Here is an 18,524-nt window from a genome sequence, read left to right on the forward strand (position 1 = left end):
AATAATTCTTTCTAAAAGAACTTTTCCTACTGCTAAGGCAGTGCCTTACAGACAAGGGTAAGAGTCAACCCAATGGGAAAACATGAAAATTAAAAACAAAAATATATTTATTTCCCTGTGCTGAAGGCATTTGGATAAAGTCTAAATGCCAGGTTTCAAATGACCCATTTGGTAGGGGAAAATATCCTTGTGTCCCATGAAGTAGCTTACCAGAATTTTGTTTGGGGCAGATAGAAAATCTTGAATAAACCTTGTGAGCTACTGTTGGGGAGAGCTTCCAAAAATATTGTTTACCCAAAGAGATCATTTTTTCAGGTGCCCAATGAGTTAAATTATGTATGTATTCCAGAAGAGGCAATTGTGCACTTAGGGGTGTTGTGGGCTTCTCTTTGGACACAACCAAAGATTGCTCTGGGAGTAGGAACTGCACCCCTTTGTTGCCAGTGTCCTTTTCTTGCTGTGCCACTATCTGTTGAGCCTGAAGGAGGAGGTCAGAGACAGAGTGGGCATAGCGAACAGGACAGATTCTCTCAGGACACGTAGCTCCATATAGTGTACCTCTCTTTGCTGCTTTATCAACCAAATTATTATCCTTTGCTTCCTCTGTGTTTGTTTTAGAATGTCCTGGGATTTTAATGATGGCTAACTGCTTGGGAAAATGAATAGCATCCAGTAATTCTGATTTTCAGTATTTCAAATAGGCTGGCCAGTGGAAGTGAGAAATCCTCTCTGCCTCCACAGCATGCCACAGTCATTCACCACTCCAAATGCATAGCGATGTCTGTATAAATGTTAGCTGTTTTGTTTTTTGCTAAATGACATGCTCTAGTTAAAGCTAGGAGTTCAGCCATGTGGGCATATTTAATCCCAGGTAAATGAGCACTTTCAATTATATCAAGAGCAGAGGTAACTGCATAGCCTGCCTGAAAATTTCTTTGTTCATCTTTGCAAATAAGAACCATCAGTAAATAAGATCAACTCTGCATTTTCGATAGGTGTTTCCAATAGGTCTTTCCTAGGAGAAAGAAGAGTGTCAGTTATTTGAGTGCAGTCATGCTCATCCTCTTCCAATTCTCCTGGTAAAGGGAGTAAGGTAGCAGGATTAAGAGAGTTGCTGCACATCAAGGAAACATTTGGAGATGAAAGCAGAAATATCTCATAAGAAGTTAGTCGACTCACATAATAATGCTGGATGTCACTGGAATTTATCAAGAGTTCTACAGAATGAGGCACATATGATGAGAGAAGAGCCTAAAGTGACTTCTTCAGCTGATTTTAGTAGAGCTGCAGTGGCTGAGATGGCTCTCATACAGGGAGGATGCCCTCTAGCTACTGGGTGTAACTGCTGAATGAAGCACCCCAGAGGCCTGTGCCTCCCCGTGTTTCTGAGTCAGCATGCCTAGCATATTCCCTTCCTTTTCATGAATGAAAAAGGCAGAAGGGAAGTTTGTAGTTGGGATGCCCTAGGGCAGGGACTTGGTTTAAAGCTGTCTTTAGGGTCTTAATTGCTGTCTCTTCCTCCAGGCCTAGTTGTAAGATATCTGGTTGGTACTGTTTAATTTTTTTATATAGTGGTTGGGTGTTGTAGACAGGCTTGAGCCTAGAGTGGAAGTCCTAATGACAGCCATACATCAGGCCTGAGGCAATGGCCTGACTGCTGAAGCCACAAGGAATGCCTTGTGATTATTGCTCCATTTGGTAAATCGTAAGGCTGATGCTTAAGGCTCACCACTCCCTAGTCACCACCCCATGAAATTCCAGGTTGCGGTTTATCTACAGCTTGCAGCACGTGGATATAACAACAGCCATGGTCACATGATTTAACTGGAACCTGGGCTGCACACATATGGCATAGTCATTGTATCCCTGTCTGATTGGTCCCTGAACCAGGGCCGCCCATATATGGCATAGTCATTGCATCCTTGTCTGATTAGTCCAGGGACCCTATATAAGCTTGTAAATTCCTCAATAAGATAGATCTGTGTCACGAAACCTGGTCTCCTGTGTCTGAATGCAGCTCTACTGACACAGTCTCCTCACCAGCCCTGGGGTCCAGGATCAGGCGGCAGCGGTGACAATCATGAAGGCAGACAGGGCAGACGGCCACAGTTGAGCAATTAACAAATAGTTTGGACTCCAATTTCGACAATAACCGGTCAGTGCTAAGAATCTTCTTAATTGTTTTTTGTTTGGGGAGAAGGAAAATTCCTAATAGCAGAAGTATAGTCAGGATTTATGAGCAATCCTGAGGGAATCACTATATGACTCAGGTATTTAACCTCCTACTGGCAAAGTCGCATTTTGTCTTTTGATATTTATGTCCTTTCTTCACTACTTGTTGTAGTAGGAAGATGGCATCTTTAAGGCAGCCATTATAAGAGGAAGAGTACAAAAGCAGGTCATCCATATATTGATTTAGAGTAAATTTGTAGAAGAATTGTATGTCTTGTAAATCAGATTTAAGAATTTGAGAAAATATGTGGAACTTTCAATGTATCCCTGAGGCATCCATGTATACTGTCTTTCCTCCCAGTAAAAGTGAACAAAGATTGGCTATCTGCTGCAACAGGGATGTTGAAAAAGGCACTACAAAGATGTATTACTGAAAAACAGGCTGTGTTTGAGGAATGTTAGATACAAGGTGTGAGGATTAGACACTACTGGATGACGAGAATGAGTATCTTATTTATGGCCCCCAGGTCTTGCACAAATCTCCATTATCTCCCATTTGGTTTTTTAAATAAGTAATATTGGAGCATTACAAAGGCTAGTGCAATGGATTATAAACTCTTTTACTTGATATTCTTCTATGATGGGCTTGATTCCCATTAGAGCTTCGGGTATTGCCTTATATTTGGCAAGGGATTGCTTTTATCTATTATTATTTCAATCAGGGCAGCAGATTTTATTTGCCCTATGTCTGTTGAGGATTTTGCCCACAATTCCTCTAGAGTTATCATTTAACTCCTGTGGGATCTTTTCTGACTCCTTCATAAGCAGTATGGAGAAAATAGGGGACTGGGAATTTTCCTTTTTTTTTAATTTTTACAAAAACTTTATTGAGAATTTCATACATGCATATAAGGCATTTTGATCAAATCCATGCCCACTCCCTCCCCTCCAACATTCCCCCCTCTGAAGAGGTAACCCGAAAATCTTTTAAGGATTAGATACAAGCTCCCAAATACTTTTGACATTTTTGGCCTTGGAACAGAGTATGTTGCTAACAGGCCCAAGAACATTTTGACTTTCGGCCAAGAAACTGGATACATTTCTTTGGGGTCTTTTTACCCTAACTGCGTAGGCAATTCCTACCTCCTATTCTTATCACACCATCCTCTAAAGGGATTACCCAAATTGCCAATAGAGAATAGGGACGCCAACCACTCTGGCTTCTTCCATGCTGAATAGGGAGGCAGAGTGAGGCAATTGGAGAACCCCTCAGTGGATCTGTCTAAAAGACTCCCAATTTGCATAACTTTTGTCTCTAAGGGAAGAAGAAAGTACTTGAATCATGAATGGGAGACATGAAGGAGAAGTAAAGGCAAGAGTAATTAGCATTACAAGTTCTAGACAGGGAACTAGAAAAAAGTCAGAACAGGGCAATTTCCAAATGTTCATATGAGAGTCCAATGGAGTTTCTTGATAAGAACTTCCAAAAGCATCCCTCTATTGGGTTTTTCCTCATTTTTCTTTTGTCTTCCAAAGCTGGACTAGAAGGCAGGGAAGAGTGGCTGGAAAGAGTAACTGGATATTCAGGTGAGGGTCCAGTGGTCCTGCTTGGCACTTCTTTAATGAATGAGCACAACCATCAGCAAGCCCAATTTTGTATATGTTTAGCAATCAGGCTCAGCTGAAGTCATGATGATGATAGTTATTTCATGCAGAAGGGACTGCTGTATATCATCATCTTGTTAAAAGGACCTGGAATTTAAAAGGATTTGGTGCTAGGATCCACATATGAGGGAGAACATACATCATTTATTTTTCTGAGTCTGTGTTACTTCACTTAGTATAACAGTTTCTAGATCAATCCAAGATACCTGCAAATTTAATTATTTCATCTTTCTTTACTGCTGAATAGAACCCCATTGTGTAAATGTACCAAATTTTTGTTAAACACTTTTCTGTTGAGGGGCACTTAGGTTGCTTCCATCTCTTAGCTATTGTGAAAAGAACAGCAGCAAACATGGTTGTACAAGTGTCTCTACAATGGGATGAGTCTTTTGGGTATATGCCAAGGAGTGGAATAATTGGGTCATATGGTAGGTTCATTTTTTTTTTAAAGTTCTCCACACTGTTTCCATAGAGGCTGCACGAGTTTGCAATCCCACCAGCGGTGAATGAGCGTTCCCCTTTCTCCATGTCCTCGCCATCATTTGGTATCATTTGTTCTCTTGATCCTAGTCAGGCTGATTGCAGTAAGGTGATAACTTAGGGTGGTTTTAATTTGCATTTCCCTAATTTCTAACAGTGTTGAACACTTTTTGAGATGTTTCGCAACCGTTTTTATTTCTTCATTTGAGAACTCTCTGTTTAGATCTTTAGCCCACCTTTTAATTGGGTCATTTGGTTTCTCGCTTATTTTTTAAGTTCTTTATATAATCTGGATGCTAAACCTCTGTCAGATGTGTCACTGGTGAAGATTTTTTCCCATTCTGTGGGTTTTCCCTTCATTTTTTGATTGTTTCTTTTGCTGTACAGAAGCTTTTTAGTTTAATGAGGTCCCACTTATTGATTGTTGGCCTTAATGCCTGAGCAGTTGATTTCCAATTTAGAAAGGTCTTTCCTATACCTATATTTTAGAGGTCACTGTCTATGTTTTCTTCTAGCATTTTCAGAGTTTTGGGTTTTATATTGAGGCCTTTGATCCATTTGGAGTTGACTTTTCTACAAGGTGAAAGATAATTTTGTGGCACCAATCCTTTTCTACAGGTGGAGATCCAGTTTTGCCAGCACCATTTCTTGAAGATGCTGTCTTTCCTCCATTGTGTGTTCTTGGCACCTTTGTCAAATATCAGGTGGCTGAAATTGCATGTATTCAAGTTTGGATCTTCAATGATGTTCCATTGATCTATGTGTGTCTGTTTTTGTGCCAATACCATGCTGTTTTATGACTATAGCTCTGTAGTATACGTTGAGATCTGGTATGGTAATCCCCCCAGCATTGCTCTTTGTGCTCAGGGTTGCTTTGGCTATTCTGGGGTCTTTTGTGCTTCCATATGAATTGTAGGATCTTTTTTTTTCCTAATTCTGTGAAGAATGGCATAGGAATTTTGGTTGGGATTTCATTGACTCTATAGATTGCTTTTGGTAAGATGATCCTTTTCACAATGTTAATTCCACCAATCTGTGAGCATGATATATCCTTTCATCTTCTGGTGTCTTCCTCTACTTATTTCTTTAAAGATTTAAAATTTTCATTGTAGAGCTCTTTAATATCTTCGGTCAGGTTTATTCTATTTTAGTTTTTTTGCAGCAATTATGAATGGGAGAATTTCCCTGTATTCTTTCCCCAATTGCTTGCCCTTGGTATATAGAAAGGCTACAGATTTTTGTAGATTGATTTTATAACCTGCCACTATACTGAAAGTGTTGATCAGTTCTAGGAGTTTTCTGGTGGAACTTTTGGGATCTAAGTATAGGATCATATCATCTGGAAAAAGTAATAGTTTGGCCTCTTCTTTTCCAATTAGTACTCCTTTAATTTCCTTCTCTTGTCTTATTGTTCTAGAAAGAGTTTCAAGCACTATGTTGAAAAGGAGTGAAGATAGTGGACATCCTTGTCTGGTTCCTGATTTTAATGGAGATGGTTCCAGTTTCTCCATTTAGAATGATGTTGCCTGTGGATTTGTTATATTTGGCTTTAATTATGTTGAGGTATGTTCCCTCTAGTCCAATTCCCTCTAGGACTTTGAACATAAATGCATGCTGAATTTTGTCAAAAGTCTTTACTGCATCTATTGAGATGACAATGTGGTTTTTGTCTTTGAGTCCATTTATATGATTAATGATGTTTATTGACTTGCATATATTGAACCAGCCTTGAATCTCTGGGATAAAGCGTACTTGATCATGGTGGATGATCTTTCTGATGTGTATCTGCATGCAGTTTGCAAGTATTTTGTTAAGAATTTTTGCATCTATGTTCATTAAGGATATAGATCTATAGTTTTCTTTTTTGGTTGTGTCTGTACCTGGTTTGGGTATTAGAGTGATGCTGGCTTCATAGAAGGAAGTTGGGAGTTCTCCCTCTGTTTCTATCATTTTGAATAATTTAAGTAGTATTGGTTGGAGGTCTTCTTTAAATGTCTGGTAGAATTCTGCTGTAAATCCATCTCGGCCTGGGCTTTCTTAGTTGGGAGGCTTTGTAGTACTGTTTCAATTTCCTTATATGTTATGGATCTTTTTAAACCGTTGATCTCTTCTTGGTTTAACTTTGGAGGTTCCCATGATTTCAGATATCCACTCATTTCTTTTAGACCTTCAGATTTGGTAGCACATAGATTTTTAAAATATTCCCTTATAATGGTTTGGATCTTTTGGGTGTCTGTTGTGTTGTTTCCCCTTTCATCTATGATTTTATTGATTTGGATTTGCTCTTTCTTTTGGTTAACTGAGCTAAGGGTCTGTCTATCTTGTTTAGCTTTTCAAAGAACCAGCTGTTAGATTCATTGACTCTTTGTATTGTTTTCTTTGTTTCTATTTCATTGATTTCTGCTCGGATTTTTGTTATTTCTTCTCTTCTGTTGAGCTTGGGTTTCATTTGTTCTTGCCTTTCCAGTGTCTCGAGTTGCAGTGTTAGGTCTTTTATTTGGGTTCTGTCTAATTTTTTAATGTAGGCACTTAGAGCTATAAACTTCCCTCTTAGGATGACCACATACTGGGCCACAAAACAAACCGCAACAAATACAAAAATATTGAAATAATTCCATGCATTCTATTGGATCACAAAGCAATAAGGCTCAAAATCAACACTGGATGAAGCTCTAGTCACTACAGGAACTTGTGGTGATTGAACAACACACCCCTAACAATGAGTTGGTCAAAGGAGAAATTAAGAAAGAAATAAAAGAATTCGTGGAATTCAACGAAAAGACAATACAACACAACACAACCTCTGGGACTGGGAATTTTCACTGTCCCCTAAGTTTAGGATCATTTCTCCTTTTTGGGAGGAGGAGATATGAGCATTTCATGTCTCTAAGAAAATCACATCCTAACAAATGGATAGGGTGCGATTCACCTGTGGAAAGGTGTGACACTCCAGAGTTTCTCCCTTGGAATTTTGTAGGGTTTGTCTCAAAGGCAGGTATGGGTGGGTTAGAAACTCCCACCATTTGAATTCTAACTTTACTCTGAGGGAGAGGGCTTTTAAATGTCGTGGGATTTAAAACAGACAAAGTAGCCCCAGTATCTACCAGGGCCTTTGTTTCTTTTCTGTTAATAATTATCTCTATTTCTCCTAAGGTGTTAGTAAGGAGTAAATGAAAACTCTCTGTATTCCCTCAGAGCAGCCTAGTCTTGCTTAGTTTTTCTTTCAAGGTCTCTCTGAGAGGCCTGCTGCTCTTTCTGGGCAACACCCATTTCAGCTTCTTACAATCTCTTTTAAAATGGCCAGGCTTTTTGCGATAGTTGCAAATTACCTTTTCCTTTTCAAGACAGAATTTGTAGGTCTCCCTGCTTGGGAGCTTAACTGTTTTAACTGTAAGCTCCTAACTTTGGTAGTGATGTCCTTTTCCTTTTTAATAATAGTTCTGGAAAGTTGGTCTGCTAAGGTAACAAGGGCATCTGTGGGAAGTGAGGCCCAGGTTGTATTATTTTGTTTGACTAAAGCAGCCAGCTCTTCTTCTAGCCCTTCCCTTAATACAGTACTCAGGAAGGCATCACTCTCATGACCCTCAAACTTCTTCTAGCCCTTCCCTTAATACAGTATTCAGGAAGGCATCACTCTCATGACCCTCAAAGTTCTCAGGAGGAATTCCTGAGTGCTATTTAAAAGTTTTTGCAAATCCCACATAGAAGTCAGGTATAGTTTCTCTTGGCCTTATCTTACATTGCTTTATTTTGGCCCAGTCAATAATCTGTGGGAATAATTTTGGTATCATGGCACAGAGGTGGTTTCCTAACTCACGGCAGGCATTTTCAGCATCAGCATCTATTTTATTAAAGTCCTCAAGGGGGTTCCTCCATTCTGCCAGGCGAAACCATTCCTCTGCTTTCCTTCCTGAAGTCAGTAACTTAATTAATTGGTATAAGTCAGGAAGCCCTCATTCATATGTTAGTAGAGTGATCTGAAATTCTATAGCAAATCCTAGAGGGTCCTGATACAGGTCAGCGAACCTCATAATCAAAGATTTTAACTCACTTTTTGCCCAGGGAGTATAATATCTGGGTCCCCTCTTCCTCTGGGTTTTATCTTAAAAGGGGCCATACTAATTCTTTCTTTTGGTATAGAATTGTGTTCCTCCAGTGAGTTGCTAAAGTCCCTTAGGGAATTGTTACTATTGTCCCCTTGAGAATTGCTAGGTAATATCTTTCCAACATTAGGAAGAAGAGTAGGAGGGGAGGGTGATAGGGGAGGAAGGGGTTGAAGATCTTCTGACAGAGGAGGCAAAGGTAGAGAAGGGTAGATAGGAGCAGAGGGCTGAGAAGAGTTAAGTGCTTCAGCTTTTATCTTTAGTTTTGACACAGTCTCTAAGATTTTCTTATTAATTTCTTGTCCTTCAATATCTTTCTTTAATTCTGATACTGTTTCTAAAAAGTCTCTTATTCATTTCTTGTAAGTTAGCAATTTTATCATTTTTTTCTCTAAGATGCATCTAAATTCCAATTAAAGTAGGCTGCCCATTCATTATCTTTTATTCTATTGCCTAGGACTTCTAGTTTTGTGAGCAAAAATACCAATTTTGGAACATCAAATATTCCCCATTAATGGAACTGTAAAGCTAAGTTATCTTTGGCTAGATCTCCCCACTTTTCCAAATACTTGCAAGTCAAAAGTCCATAGTTACTATACATAAAGCCAGCTGGAGTGCCAGATGGCAGTTTATCTTCAAACACTTCCTCCTTTTTGGAAAACTTGTTTCCCATTTTATTTACTGATTTATTTATTTTCCTGAAAAATTGCAAGCCTTTCTATGCTAGCTGGGGAGTATGTGTTTTGGATCTGGTTTATGTGCTGCTTCTGGGATGGACTTTCTCAGTTTTCACACTGAGACCATCTTCTCCCACTGAGTCTCGGGCTTATCCTGCACGCTGTTGGAAACATGAGGGTGCTCAAGACACTGGGTGATCAACCCTTATGTGTGTCTTCCCAAATGAGCTAATAAAGTTCCTTCTCACCCAGGAACGGGGTATGTTTATTGGTTCCCTCACAAGGCCGTTACTCATCCTGGAGAGTCCCCCCTGACACCTCTACTCTGTAAGAGTCGGGGAACAGTGCCTTTTGTCTTCAGAGCCTTTATGATCAGGTGCTCATAATATTCCTAAGCAAAAGTGTCAAGGTTGCAAAAAGCCAGGATAAATCACAGGGAAAAAAATGCAAATTTAAGTATTGGAGTAGTGTCTAGAAACAAAGGCCAACTGAATCAAAACAAACAAAGGCAGGACAGACCACAAACAAAAACCAAAATGTCTTCAAAAGTCTAGAAGTCAAACAATACTGAAAACAAACCAAAGTATCCAGAGACAAAATGCTCCCAAAGCAAACAGAATTGGATACTTTAAGGCAAACACTCTGAAAGCAAGCAACTAAACAATTATCTAAACAAGTAGGATCCTGAAAACCTTGGCACTCAGAATGAGCCAAGGGACCATCCACCAATGCAGGGAGGTCCGGACCCCAGGAAAGAACTCACCAATTTCCACTTAAGGAGACAATGCCAGGTGGTGGGAAGGGAGCCCTGGCTGGTACCTGGCACCAATCCAGTTGATTCCTTCAGTGAAAAAGTAGATTGTTCTTTTGGGGGCCCATGTTCGGGTGCCAAGAACTGTCGATGAAATAAACAGCTCTCACCTTAAAGAATAAAGGGATGGTTTATTCTGGAGCCAAATATAAGTGATTATGGCCCAGGAACAGAGATTTAGGAACAGAGATCCAGCATGGTAACAGTTGCCTTACATTTTTATAGTAACAGAACAAAGAAAAGTTATAAGTCAAGACACTTTTTAAATACATTGGAGGAAACATTCAGTAGGTGGGTGATAGCAAAGTGAGGGGTTTTTTACTATAGGTCTCAATGCTGTCTGATGACATTCTTAGCCTTTGATTGGTGAGACCAGGTGGTCTGCTAGGATAATACATTCTAAAAGGTTTTTCATCTGTTAGTCACAGGATGTTGATCAGAAACAAAGGTGGGTAAGGAGTGGCTATTTAAGGTGCTATAGATAGCCCTAGATAAATGATAATTAGGCTCTGGACCTGCAATATTCCAAACTCTCCACATTCGTTGAAATTCTAATCCAGTTGGTCAGCCTTGCAGGAGAAAATCCAGTCTGAAGAAGAAAAGTTTTTTCTGGGGACTTTTATTCACAGTAGTTAAGCAAGTGGTTACACATAAGCACATGGCTACAAAAGATCACAAGAATGTACCACTTCAGCAAACAAGGATTTCAGTCCTTGAAATGAAGGTAGTTAAGCACATGGTAGTTAAGCCTGTAACAAACCATAAGAAGCAAGGCAGATTTTTATATACTTTCCTCATTCTTCTCTTATCTTATCTCTGGGCCATCTACAGTTTATGTACTTAGCACCATCTCGTTGTTAGTGAATTCTTATTGCCATCACATTGGGAGGGCAGGAAGTACTAAAAAGTGAACTAGGGCCTCAGGCATGGGACCCAAGTATTCTACCACTGAACCCAGGCCAACGCATCTCTATTTGTAAGAAGGCTTTCAGTTAGGCAGATGGCATATACCTGTAATCCCAGAACTTGGGAGATAGAGGCAGGAAGTTAGGAGTTCAAAGCCAGCCCAGGCTACATGAGACTGTCTCAAAATTTTAAAAGTCAATGTGTAATATGTAATTTACCAGATTACTCTCATGCAGATGATCCTGGAAGCACACTACAGTCAGAATATTCTTGTAGACCAACTCATCATATTTGCCACCTTGCTTTTGTGTGGCCCTTCCACATTGTGCATATTTGCCTATCATGACCTTTACAACAACAAGGGGTGGGGGTTCTATTTAGTAGATATTGCAGGTTTGAAACATGTTGTCTCCCAATTGGCTAGTTCCTCCAAGGGGTGGAGACTGCCGCAGAGTGTGGATGATGGGGAGCTTCTGGGAGCCATCTTTGAACAGAAGACGGAGCCGTGGAGTGGAGAATGTGCAGCCATGTGAGCAGCAGCTCATGGACAGAATGGCCTAACACTTATGGACATGGGGCGAGATCACTGGCCCCTGAGGCATGAGCGAATGCTAGCAGCAGTGACTATGAGCCTGGCATGGTCTGATAGGGTGGGCTTTGAGCCGTGCCCCCTGGGAGGCATGGGGCTAGGCACTGTGTACTCATTCCTCTATTACTCCCCTCTTCTCCTCTCCCCAATAATAATAAATCCACATAAAGATATGTTATATGGTTTGCTTAATAGTACAAGAGACCCCCGAGGGAACTCAGGTGACACATATTTAAGGCCATAAGACAACATACTAGGGTTGATTATCTCAGTAGAAGGACTTGTCCAGTTTTAGCACTGACACGTCACTTCCAGTTAACACTCCATCCCTTCATCAGGCTCTTACATTCTTTCCACCAACCTCTTCTTCCAAAGTCACTGAGCCTTGGAGGGGGTGGTAGGTGTGGGGTGATCTTCCTCCCATTGTGGCAAGGCACTGAACTTTCAGGTCTCTACATCATCTGTTTTCCATGGGCTGTTGGCCCATTTCAGTGGGATTCCATCTACTATAAAAACATACACAGCAAGAAGCAAGAATATCTAAACAGTGGCTGCTATAATAACTTAACCTATGGGTGTAAACACAAATGTTTGGGTGGTACTTTAGTACGTGCATCACATCCATCTAACAAAACAATTGCAGTGGCTTCCTATTTGGGGCCTATATTTTCCCTTGCCACAGGGGGTTGGCCTGGTCTACAGTACCAAATCTGTGTTCCACCCCTAGGCGTGGACATTATATCTAATTGAAAATACCTGGTTGTACATACTAGATGCTCCACTATTGCACCAGCAGGAAGAGCTTGGTTGGTATGTTGATAGTGCAATACATGGGGTCTGTCATTGAGCAGAATTATAGGGCAATTCTCCCCCAGTCATCTGCATATCACTTTTTGGCACCATGAAAACCACCCATCCAGTGGCAGGGAGTTTCTAGATTAGTCCAAGCTTGAGCTCTCCTGTGCTCACATCATGCAGTGTTTTCAGCAATAGGGTTTTTTCCATCCACTTCCAGTGTACAACCAACATTATTGGCCATGGCCAACAGCTCATCGGGGGGCAACCCAAAAACTGAGGTGATCTTTAAAAACAAAACAGAAACCCACCTATTAGACATTACTGGAAAAGTTCTCATAATACTTCACAAAATCTTATTCATGTTCTCCAAAAACATCAGACAAAAATGTCAATCTATGATCGCCTTTTTCTTTACAAAAAAATTATTTCTTATCTTTATTTTATGTGTATGAGTGTATTGCCTGCATGAATGTAAGTGCACCTCTGTTGTACAATGTCTGCAGAGGTCAGAAGAGGGTGTTTGATCCCCTGGAACTGGAGTTATGAATGATTGTTAGCCACCATGTGAACCCAGGTCCTCTGCAAGAGCAGCCAGTGCTCTTAACCACTGAGCCATCTCTCTAGCCCTGATTACCTTTTTCTTAACTATGAGCTAGGAAGCTCATTAGTGGGGCAAGAGCACTGGCATCTTAAAAAAAAAAAAGAAGAGAGAGAAAAAAAAGGTTGCATTTCAGCACAGCACAGATCTAAAACAGTGAGTGAGGATGTGAGCATGAGTGCCTTCTCTTTAACCACAGGGCATGTGTAATAAGAAATGGCAGTCACTGGAATCACATGAACCCTATAGCAATAGCTCATTCTCTCATTCCCTGGTCTCAACCCACCCTGTACTTTCATCTCAGAGTTCTTCACTGCCAGGATATCACCCCAATGTCTAAAGTGATACACAAACTAGTCTTTGTTTCCTTGAAAGGAGAAGCTTTTTGAAAAGATAATAAACCTAATTCCAAGATGAACTGCTCTAAGATCAACCTAAAATAGTTCTGCCCTCTCATTGACCAGAGTGTCTTCATCTGATTGTGATGCTATAACAAAATCACTGACGTTGGGTAATTTATAAGCAACAGTTCTGGAAGCCAGGAAGTTGAAGATCCAGACTATCAATCATTGGCGAAGGCTGCTCTCTACTACTCTACTTTTGCTGTGTCCTCACATGATAGGAAGGAAGATGGGAGTGCAAAAAAGGAGCCAAACTCCCTCCCACAAGCCCTTTTTAAGGACCCTTATCCTATCCGTGAAGGCATAGCACTCATGACTTAATCACATCCTGAAGGCCTTACCACTTAACCTTTAGGATACAGTTTAACAGAATGAATTTAGGGGAAAACATATCTATTTAGACCACAGTACATGGGGAAGATGAGATATACTTACCTCTCTGTGACTACCATGTCCTCCAATCTGGCTAACATTTATTCAACTTCCATTGCCCCTACCCTCCACCTGGTCTCATTGCATTAAGCTGTTAGCCAACTTAGAAATTAAAGATTTAAAGCCCTTACTTGAGTGTCATTTAATAAAGGTATCCCTTGTATTACATTATTATAGTTACATTAGTAAACCACACAAGAGCAAGTCAGAATTGGTCATGTAATAATATAGGTCATTACAGAGAAAACTGCAAAATCCTGTGTATTGTCAGTGGTGAAGGGACAGAGACACAACTCCATGCTGTCACCCTTAGCAGCCTAAAGAGCTCCCTTATCTTTTAGGAACCTTGACCCAGTCCAAACCAAGCCTTAGGATTTTGATATAGAAAAGAATTTCAGGCCAGGCATGGTGGCGCATTCCTTTAATCCCAGCACTTGGGAGGCAGAGGAAGGTGGATCTCTGTGAGTTCAAGGCCGGCCTGGGCTACACAGTGAGTTCCAGGACAGCTGGGGTGATAGGGAAGCCCTGTCTCAAAAAGACCAACAACAACAAGAAAATCAGACTAGTCAGAAAAAAGTAGAATTAGAGATTTTATTGAAGATATTTCAATAGGGGCTGGAGAGATGTCTCAGCAGTTAAAGGCATAAGCTGCTCTTATAGAGGACCTGAGTTCAGTTCCCAGCACTCACATGGTAGCCAACAACCATAACTCCAGTTCCAGGGGATCAGATGCCCTCTCCTGACCCCTGTGGGTATTGCACACATCAAGTACCCTAACATACATGCAGGCAAAACACTCGTACACATAAAATAAAAATAAATTTGTAAAAATATATTTGGATATAGATTTTAAGCAGAAGGGTTAGAAGAAAAAGAGGCACTCAGAAATAAAGTAAAACATACCCATGTGAGTATGGTTCCTCAATGGAGAGTCACAATTAATTGCCTTAGCATTAGCCATATAGATCATCTTGGTGGCTCTCAAGGTATATCTCAAAAGGCTGCTAGGAAAAAAAAAAAAACACACCTTTCTTTTGTTTTGTTTTCCCTTTCCTCTCTCTTTGACAAATGAGATTATAAGGGTTCTTCAGAGGTGCCTTGGGTGGGATTATGAACCAATAAGGTAAAATCAGGAGCCACTGAAGTTGCACAGGAGTTTAGGACATATCTTTCTCTGTAAGTGGGGTTTCTAGTGAGATTCCTAAAAAAATTCCAGTTTACAACTGGGAAAGGAGAAAAGCCTTAAGCCGGTGTTAGTTGTGCCAGGATTCTTGCTACTCTGCTGGCTTCAATCAGACTCCAGGGTGAGCGGCTGCTTTTCCTCTTCTAACCCTACTCTCCTGCCCTTTGCTTTCCCTCCCAACCCTCTGCAGCAGACCTTGCAATGTTAGCTCTTCTCCAATTCCTCCCATTTCTTTACCCTCTCCCAGGACTCCTAAATGCAGTGCTCTCCAGCTAGCAATTATTTTGACTTTGGCTTCTTCTGCCCTGAAAGTGGCAGAAGCTGTCAGCCTGGCCTGAACACAAGCTCTCACCTCAAAACCTTCCTCTAAGGCCTTCAAAGGAGACTCTCACCAAGTCCCTGAGTCTCTGAGGACCCCAAAACCACTTCAGAACGCTCCAAACCAATCTTGTGGGCACTTCTCCAGAGGCTGGCTGCAGTTCAATCAAGTGCCCTATACTGAAAGCCACACTTTCCATTTCTAACTAGCACAAGTAATGACAGTGCTAAACTAATGGAAAAACAGAAATTAGAGAATTTGATCCTGCCAATCAAATGCCTTGGGATGATGGTACACCGGCCCTTGGGGCCTTCTCTAGACTGTGTCTCTAAGTCTTTGGAAATCAAATTGTAAAAAATATGTCTGGGTGGGAAGGTTTTTGCAGCACATTGCCTGCTCTTCTGGTGCTGAGTGGTCGCATCCCCCAGCCAGCCGTGGACTGACAGACTCACGGTGAGGCCTCCTGGGGCCCTGGGTTCCAAGCTTTCAAAATAAAAATAGAGTTGCACTCTTGGCAGAACTGGACAATGAAAAAAGAAAATTACTTATGTAGAACCAATCTTCAACAAATCACCCTGGAGCTAGCATTGCCCTCTGCAGACCCTCACTTAATAAGGACTTCTGGGATCATGAGCAGCAGCATATTGCAGCCCAACAAAAGGCTGATTTATATGCACATTCATCTGGATACTTCATAACTCAAGACTGCATTTAGGAATCTTATTCTTCCCATTTTACCTCACCTTGACCCAGAATGAAGAAAGTATTTGTGATAAAAGGGACTTTGTAATACTAAAAGTCAAAGCTCTCATTCAACTTTATACAAACTCTTGATATTCAGAATTTTGGTGAACTTAGTTTTTATTTCTTCAAAGAAAAGAATATGTAAGAGAAAGTGCGAAGAGAAGGGGACCTAGGATGGTGAGAATTTGGAGGCTGTGTGGTCTGAGGAACTGTGCTGGCCATGACTGTAACTTTGTGGTACTGAATTTGATTTTTCACTCTGAGTCAGACTCGGAATTGGTTAGTCACACGCATCAGCACCCACCTTCAGCAAGTTGGACTGACTGTGTCATGTCCACAGTAGACATTCAAGAACCATTTAGCTATAGCTCTGGTGGTAGAATGCCTGCCTGGCATGTAAGAAGTTCTGAGTTTGGTCTCCACTACACAAACCAGCCATGGTGACCCCTGCCTGTAATCCTAGCACTAGAGAAGTAGAGGTAGGAAGATCAGAAGTTCACATCTTCGACTATATAATAAGTTCAAGATGACCCTGGGGTACAAGCATCATTTATAATCCTGTCTCTAAAGAAATGCGGGTGCTTTTTAAAATGTGAGCAATAGATTTAAATTACATGCATATTTGTGGTTTACAGGATTGATGTCTATAATTTGAGTTTAGAGGCAACTTACCAGATTCTTTGAATTCAAACCTAGTTCTCCTACTCTGAATTTTAAAAGAAAACCTGAAATAAGACCAAATTACCAACAAATCTTCAATATCTTTTTCAAATAAATTATCATAAATGATAAGATGAAATCTGTTATGAGAAACAGCTAAGTAATACAATGGCTTTAAATTTGTGTATATTCTCGCAGTATAAATTGTGTGTTTGAGTGGTTTTATCGTGTAGTTTCTAATTAAAAACAAATTATGCAAAAAATTTTTGTTTTATTAATGCTGAATCCCTTCAGCAGCTGGCATCTCTTTTCAACAATTTGACACACCCCAAAAGTGTGCATGTTGTTGATAGCTGTAAAATGAGTCAGAGACGGTCGGCAGCAATGCGTGCTACACGCTCATTTCTCTCCTGTGCATTCCACTTTTATCCCAAACCACCATCTCACAATGACCCACCAGTGCAGTGAGCAGGACTCCATTCTTTCCTTGTTTTCTGTTTGTTTGGTTTGGTTTTAGGTTTGTTGTTGTTGTTACAGTTTAGTTGGTTGATTTTTGTTGTTATATTTGATTGACTGGTTGGTTGGTTGGTTGGTTGGTTGGTTGGTTGGTTGGTTGGTTGGATGGTTGGCTGGTTAGTTGATTGATTGATTGATTGATTGATTGATTGATTGATTGTTGAGGCAGGGTATCCTCGTGTAACCCAGGCTAGCCTAGAACTCTTGCTATCCCGGGTCCTGCCTTTGTGTCTCCAAAATTGGATTACAGGCTTATGTCAACGTCCTGATTTGTTGAATGTTGCTTGTATTTATCACTTGGAATTTTCCTCTATATTTTATTTGGTTTTAGATTTTTTAATGTAAATTTTGCTCCTTACAATTTCATACATGTACACTATGTATGTATGTATGTATGTACGTACATATGGCCACTCTCTCCCCATACCTCCCCGTAGCTTCTCACACCCATCAGCCCCTTTCCTCCTTACAAATCTCTTTCCTTTATTTACTAGTTTTTGTTTTCTTGAGTATCCCACAGAGTTTAACCAGGGTGGTCTGTGTGACCCTGAGTTGAGAATTACCCAGAGAATATACAAGTAGTATGCCTTCCCATCTCCCAGAATCTGTTGGCTGTCAAAAGATCAGCAGTATGTGCTAGAGCCCTGTGGGTCCCTTCCCTCCCCACTGCTAACTGTCCACAAGGCCTGACTTCTGTGGACCCAGTGCCAGTATGCACAGCTGCTGTGAGATTGTGGTTGCCATGGCCACTTCCTCTCCCCATCTTTCTTGTTTTCTTTCCACCCCTCTTTCAGCAGTGCTCCTCAGCTTTAAGGAGGTGGTGGAAATGTCAGCTAAAGGTTGAAACTTCAGCTGTCTTTTAGTCTCAGCATCTTATCTTTGCATTACCTCCTAGGAGAGGTTTCTCTATTTCAGGCTGAGAGCAGCCTTTGTCTATGGGTATAAATATAGATATGTTTAGGAGGTGGTTTGATACTATGTCAACTCAACTAAGCAGCCACCCCCCCACTTAGTTGTATGACCTCTTCAGTCATGGGTTTTGGACCAGTTTGATAGAAATAGGCATGGATAGCCCCAAATCCAATTAGGGAGCAGTTGGTTACCTCCGTAACAGTTTTGCCGTCATTGCATCAATGGGCACATCTTGCCTGGCAGGATGATATTATAGTTCCTAGAGTTCACAGTTGGCTTAGACCCTTGATTCCTTTACCCTGCAGCAGTCTACATAACACCATCCAGCACCATGACAGCCAACCAGCAGGGAGGAATCTTCCAGCCCACTTCTGGCTTTCTTTCTCTACAGCTTGCATCCAAAGTGTGTGGGGTCTTATCAACTAATTTGGGTGAGCAACCAAGAAGAAAGGAAAGCAAAGCAAACCAAAAAAAGGGGGGACAGAGGGAAAGAAAACAAAGCAAGCATTCAGACAAGGCCGCTCCCCACGGAGGGCCAGTTACCTTAGTCCTAGAGTT

At 40.9% G+C, this 18,524-nt stretch overlaps 1 pseudogene; it reads left to right on the forward strand.

Annotated features, from left to right (window-relative positions):
• The first annotated feature begins 15,422 nt into the window (after nucleotides 1-15,422).
• LOC108490850 lies at nucleotides 15,423-15,892 on the forward strand (annotated as a pseudogene).
• Nucleotides 15,893-18,524: the final 2,632 nt, after the last annotated feature.

The sequence above is a fragment of the Nannospalax galili genome, unplaced genomic scaffold (genome assembly GCF_000622305.1).
Source record: "Nannospalax galili isolate Female #2095 unplaced genomic scaffold, S.galili_v1.0 scaffold816, whole genome shotgun sequence".
In the NCBI taxonomy this organism is placed as follows: Eukaryota; Metazoa; Chordata; class Mammalia; order Rodentia; family Spalacidae; genus Nannospalax; species Nannospalax galili.